We start from the raw sequence: 5,371 nt of genomic DNA on the forward strand, positions 1-5,371 counted from the left end.
AATACACCAACCACTCCAATTAGGAACGAACTACCGTTGAACTTGAATTGTCCAATTTCTCACACCTATTGATTTCGGATCGAAACCCAAACTTGGGCAACATCATAATATGGAGGGAGGAGTCATTTGGTGAGTTTTGAGTGAAATCCAATCGCTAGAAGTATGGAATACACCAACCACTCCAATTAGGAACGAACTGCCGTTGAACTTGAATTGTCCAATTTAGAACACCTATTGACTTCGGATCGAGCCCAAAACTTGGGCAACATGATAATATGGTGGGAGGAGTCATTTGGTGAGTTTTGATTGAAATTCAATCTCTAGAAGTATGGAATACACCAACCACTCCAGTTAGGAACGAACTGCCGGTGAACTTGATTTGTCCAATTTGGAACACCTATAGATTTCGGATCGAGCCCAAAACTTGGGCAACATGATAATATGGTGGGAGGAGTCATTTGGTGAGTTTTGAGTGAAATCCAATCGCAAGAAGTATGGAATACACCAACCACTCCCATTAGGAACGAACTGCCGTTGAACTTGAATTGTCCAATTTGGAACACCTATTGATTTCGGATCGAGCCCAAAACTTGGGGAACAACATAATATGGTGGGAGGAGTCGTTTGGTGAGTTTTGAGTGAAATCCAATCGCCAGAAGTATGGAATACAACAACCACTCCAATTAGGAACGAACTGCCGTTGAACTTGAATTGTCCAACTTGGAAGACCTATTGATTTCGGATCGAGCCCAAAACTTGGGAAACAAGATAATATGGTGGGAGGAGTCATTTGGTGAGTTTTGAGTGAAATCCAATCGCTAGAAGTATGGAATACACCAACCACTCCAATTAGGAACGAACTGCCGTTGAACTTGAATTGTCCAATTTCTCACACCTATTGATTTCGGATCGAACACCAAAGTTGTGTAACATCATAATATGGTGGGAGGAGTCATTTGGTGAGTTTTGAGTGAAATCCAATCGCTAGAAGTATGGAGTAGACCAAGCACTCTAATTAGGAACGAACTGCCGTTGAACTTGAATTGTCCAATTTGGAACACCTATTGATTTCGGACCGAGCCCAAAACTTGGGCAACATGATAATATGGTGGGAGGAGTCATTTGGTGAGTTTTGAGAGAAATCCAATCGCTAGAAGTATGGAATAGACCAAGCACTCCAATTAGGAACGAACTGCCGTTGAACTTGAATTGTCCAATTTCTCACACCTATTGATTTCGGATCGAGCCCAAAACATGGGCAACAACATAATGTGGTGGGAGGAGTCATTTGGTGAGTTTTGAGTGAAATCTGATAAGTTCATAATTTCACACATTTGCATGCCTTCGTTACTTAGTAATTTTGTTTAGTTTCTCTTTATTTCAAGTCACTTACCTATGTTTGTGTGTTCTATAGGTTGAAGGCAGCAAGAGATTGCTTTTGAAGCAAAATGGTGCAAAACGTGCAAAAACTGGATATTGAGTTAGAAGTTCATTCCGGACTTATCTTCTTCATCCGAGCTTGGATTGGGCCAATACTTGTGTGGTTGGATCAGAGACATTCTGAACTTCAAAATGGATATCTTAAAGTCATATTTTGATTCAGCCAAACCCAATCCGTGAGCCCATCAAAATACACATCATGCTGACATGAGGATGAGCTGATGGATGCTTGGTCATGGTGAGCTAGGCATGAGCTATTGGTTTCTGGATGGATGCTTGATCATGCTGACATGTAGATGACCTATGGCTGCTGGTGGGATTTATTGATGCAACAACAAATTCTGATTTTATAAATACAAGTGTTGTATGCATTAGTCATATTCAATTCTGAATTCCCCTTTTCTTCTCCCTATAAATACCACTTCCATTCCACATCCCAGACACAATTCACTTCATCCATTACTTCCATACACACATTCAGATTCACCACAAAGAGAGAAGAGAGCTAGTTGCAAAGGAGGGAGAGCTGGGAGCTGTCCTGGAAACTACCTTGCTGCCACCAGCTAGTTCTTCTATTCTCTTTATTCTATCTATGTATTTCTTATCTTCTGTATTCATAATTATGTTTAACTAATCCATTTTGTTAGGGCTTAGGATGAAGCCCTAGCCATGAATATTCAATGTTATGGATGATTTCATAGTTAATTGATTTCCTTGCTTTCATTATCAAGTTGTTAATCTCTAGCTTATTATGTGCTTGATGTATGTTTTCTTGGAGTAGCTAACTAGGATTTTATGCATCTAGCACAGGTTGGGAAGGGGTTTAGATTCACCAATTCTACTCTCCTTTCACAAGCAACACATGAATGGCCTAAGAATCATTCAAGGGGTTAATAACCATAGGTTGACTAGGACAGATACCATGTTCTAGGACTTGTGTGATTATCATATTCTCAAGGAACTTAATGACTCTTATATGCTTTATTCTAAGTAGATACCATGCTTAGGTTGCATATTAGAGATCACGTGTTGTGTAGATACCATGCACAATTACATGCCTTAGGAGAATCATGCATCCTGCACCTAGATACCATAGGCTTGTATGCGATAATCTATTGTTAATGAAGCTTGAGTCAATTTCTATGCATTCATAACTTGGATAGGAAGACTAGTGGTAGATTCCAAGGCTCTAACACTTCTCAATCATTGTTTCACAACTTGTTCATTGCTGCCATTGTTTACTTCCAGCACTTCCATTTCATTCTCTTGTTTTCATTTAAACAACAAAAACCCCCCATTCGAGTGCGTGTGTGGTGCTAGGATTCTGTCCTAGACCTTGCCAATTGTTAGTTAGTTTGTTTCTTTGTTTTCAGTTTTTCCATCATTCTAAGTAGTTTAACTTGCAACCAAGTTACCATTCTCCGTGGGATCGACCTCGTATTTCATAAGCTATACTATAAATGGTTCGTGCACTTGCGAGAATTGAAGTTGCTATTTTTAATAACTCATTTTAGTTGTTAGGAATAGGCTCAACAAGTTTTTGGCGCCGTTGCCGTGGAACCGGTAACGATGCTGCTATAGTTAGATTACTTTGAGTGTTTTTGTTTTTGTTTTCGTTGGTTTTTATTTCTGTATTCTGTTTTTCTTTTTAGTTGTTATCTCCATTTGAAGGCACTAATTGGTTTCTTGTGTGTGCATATATGTCCGAATCTGATTCTGAGCCAATTTCACCAGGAACTTTTGCTGTACGTGTTGGTTTGAGGAGGAATTATAGTTCTTTAAGTGCTGAATCTGAGAGCTACGAATCTGAAGGTTCAAGCAAGATGGCAGAGATTCCAAACAACAACAATAATGATGAAGGAGGTGGTGCGCTTGTTGTCCAACCTAGGAAACCCCTGCGTGAATTTTCCATCCCCAAAGTCACTGATCAACCTTCGTGCATCGTCTATCCTCAACTCACAATTGACAGGTTTGAGCTTAGAAGTGGTATGATTCATCTTCTTCCAACTTATTATGGTAATACCACTGAGGATCCTTACATGCATGTTAAGCAATTCTTTGAAATATGTGCTACAATCAAAATTCAAGGACTTGATGATGAGCAGATTAAGATGAGGCTATTCCCATTCAGTTTAAAAGATAAGGCTAAGTCATGGTTATACTCTTTGCCTAATGCTTCAATTCGTACTTGGGATGAGCTTTCTAATAAGTTTTTGCAGAAATTCTTTCCAGCTCAAAAGACTAACAAGATTAGAAAGGAAATTCTTGGTTTCACACAAAGAGAAGGAGAAGCTTTTCATGAATGCTGGGAGAGGTACAAGGAGATGATGAGTTCTTGCCCACACCACAATATAGAGAGTTGGATGCAAATGCAATCTTTCTATGAAGGTTTGCTTGATTCCGAAAGGATGATGGTAGATGCAACAAGTGGAGAAGGACTGATGAACAAAACAGCAGATGAAGCTTTTACTCTCTTTGAATCTTTGAGTGCCAACTCTCAACAATGGAGCTACAATAAAGGAAGAGGAGCTCCTATGAAAGCTGTGGTCTCTGAGGTAAGTACTAATAATGAGATTAATGCAAAACTTGATGTTATGTGTTCTTTGCTTCAACAGGCAGTGACTGGCCCTCTAGGAAGCAAAGAGGAAGTTCAAGACCAATCTTTTGCAAAGCACATGCTAGAGCAAGCAAATGCCCTTCAAGGAAGGAATCCTCAGAATGATCCTTACTCAAACACATACAATCCGGGGTGGAGAAATCATCCTAATTTGAGGTGGAGCAATAATTCAAATGTGCAACAATCTCAAGGACCTCCCCCAGGATTTCAAATACAACAAAGGCAATTCCAGCAAGCTCCCCAACAAGTGCAAGAGCAAAGGGGTGATCAAATGGGAGAATTGCAAGACATGTTCAAGAAGTTCATGGGGCAACAGATGCAAACCAATCAGAATCTTCAAAACGCAGTGAACAAACTAGAAGTGCAAGTTGGGCAGATTGCATCCTCCATGAGCAATAGAGCATCCGGAACTTTTCCGAGCCAAACGGAGGTGAATCCAAGGCATCATGAGCAAGTTAAAGCAGTGCACATCTTGAGAAGTGGTAAACAAATTGATAATAAGGTTGGAGATGCTAATGAAGAGCAAGAAGATGGAGAAAACGTGGAGATCATTCAGCCACCACAAGGGCAGCCCACAGATTCCAGCAAACAGCCCCTCAATTCTCTTGGAAAGAGCACAGGCCCTAAGGTATCATCTAATGCTAATCAAGTTCCAATTTCATCTAATGCTTTTAGGCCTATTGCACCCTTTCCCAGCAGGTTATCAAAGTCAAAGAAAGATCAAGGCTTGGATGAGATAATGGAAATATTCAAGAAAGTGCAAATCAACATCCCATTGCTCAATGCCATTGCTCAGATTCCAAAATATGCAAAATTTTTGAAGGATCTATGCACTAACAAGAGGAGATTCAAAGAGCATGAACAGGTTGCATTAAGTGAAGAGGTTAGTGCAGTCTTACAAAGAAAGCTACCTCCAAAGCTAAAGGATCCAGGTTCATTTTCTATACCTTGCATTGTTGGTGATTTTAAGTTTCAAAAAGCTTTGCTTGATCTTGGTGCATCCATTAACCTTATGCCATATCATGTTTATGAGAAACTTAACCTTGGTGAGTTGCAAGCCACATCTGTGAGCATTCAATTGGCAGATAGAACTATCAGGTACCCTAGGGGCATTCTAGAAGATGTTTTGGTGAAAGTAGAAGAGCTGATTTTGCCAGCTGATTTCTTGGTGTTGGAAATGGAAGAAGCACCAATTCATGACAATCAGTTACCACTCATTCTTGGTCGTCCATTCATGGCAACTGCCGGTGCAATTATTGATGTGAAGAAGGGTACATTGACTATGAACGTGTTTGATGAGACAATAGCATTCAA

At 40.0% G+C, this 5,371-nt stretch overlaps 1 non-coding gene across 1 annotated transcript; it reads right to left on the reverse strand.

Annotated features, from left to right (window-relative positions):
* Nucleotides 1-3,686: 3,686 nt before the first annotated feature.
* On the reverse strand, nt 3,687-3,793 carry LOC148295762 (small nucleolar RNA R71). Its single transcript, XR_015834901.1, has one exon. It is a non-coding gene; the product is annotated as a small nucleolar RNA R71 (small nucleolar RNA).
* Between the last annotated feature and the right edge of the window lie 1,578 nt (nt 3,794-5,371).

This window comes from Prunus avium, chromosome 3, assembly GCF_965620075.1.
Source record: "Prunus avium chromosome 3, drPruAviu1.hap1.1, whole genome shotgun sequence".
Taxonomy (NCBI): Eukaryota; Viridiplantae; Streptophyta; class Magnoliopsida; order Rosales; family Rosaceae; genus Prunus; species Prunus avium.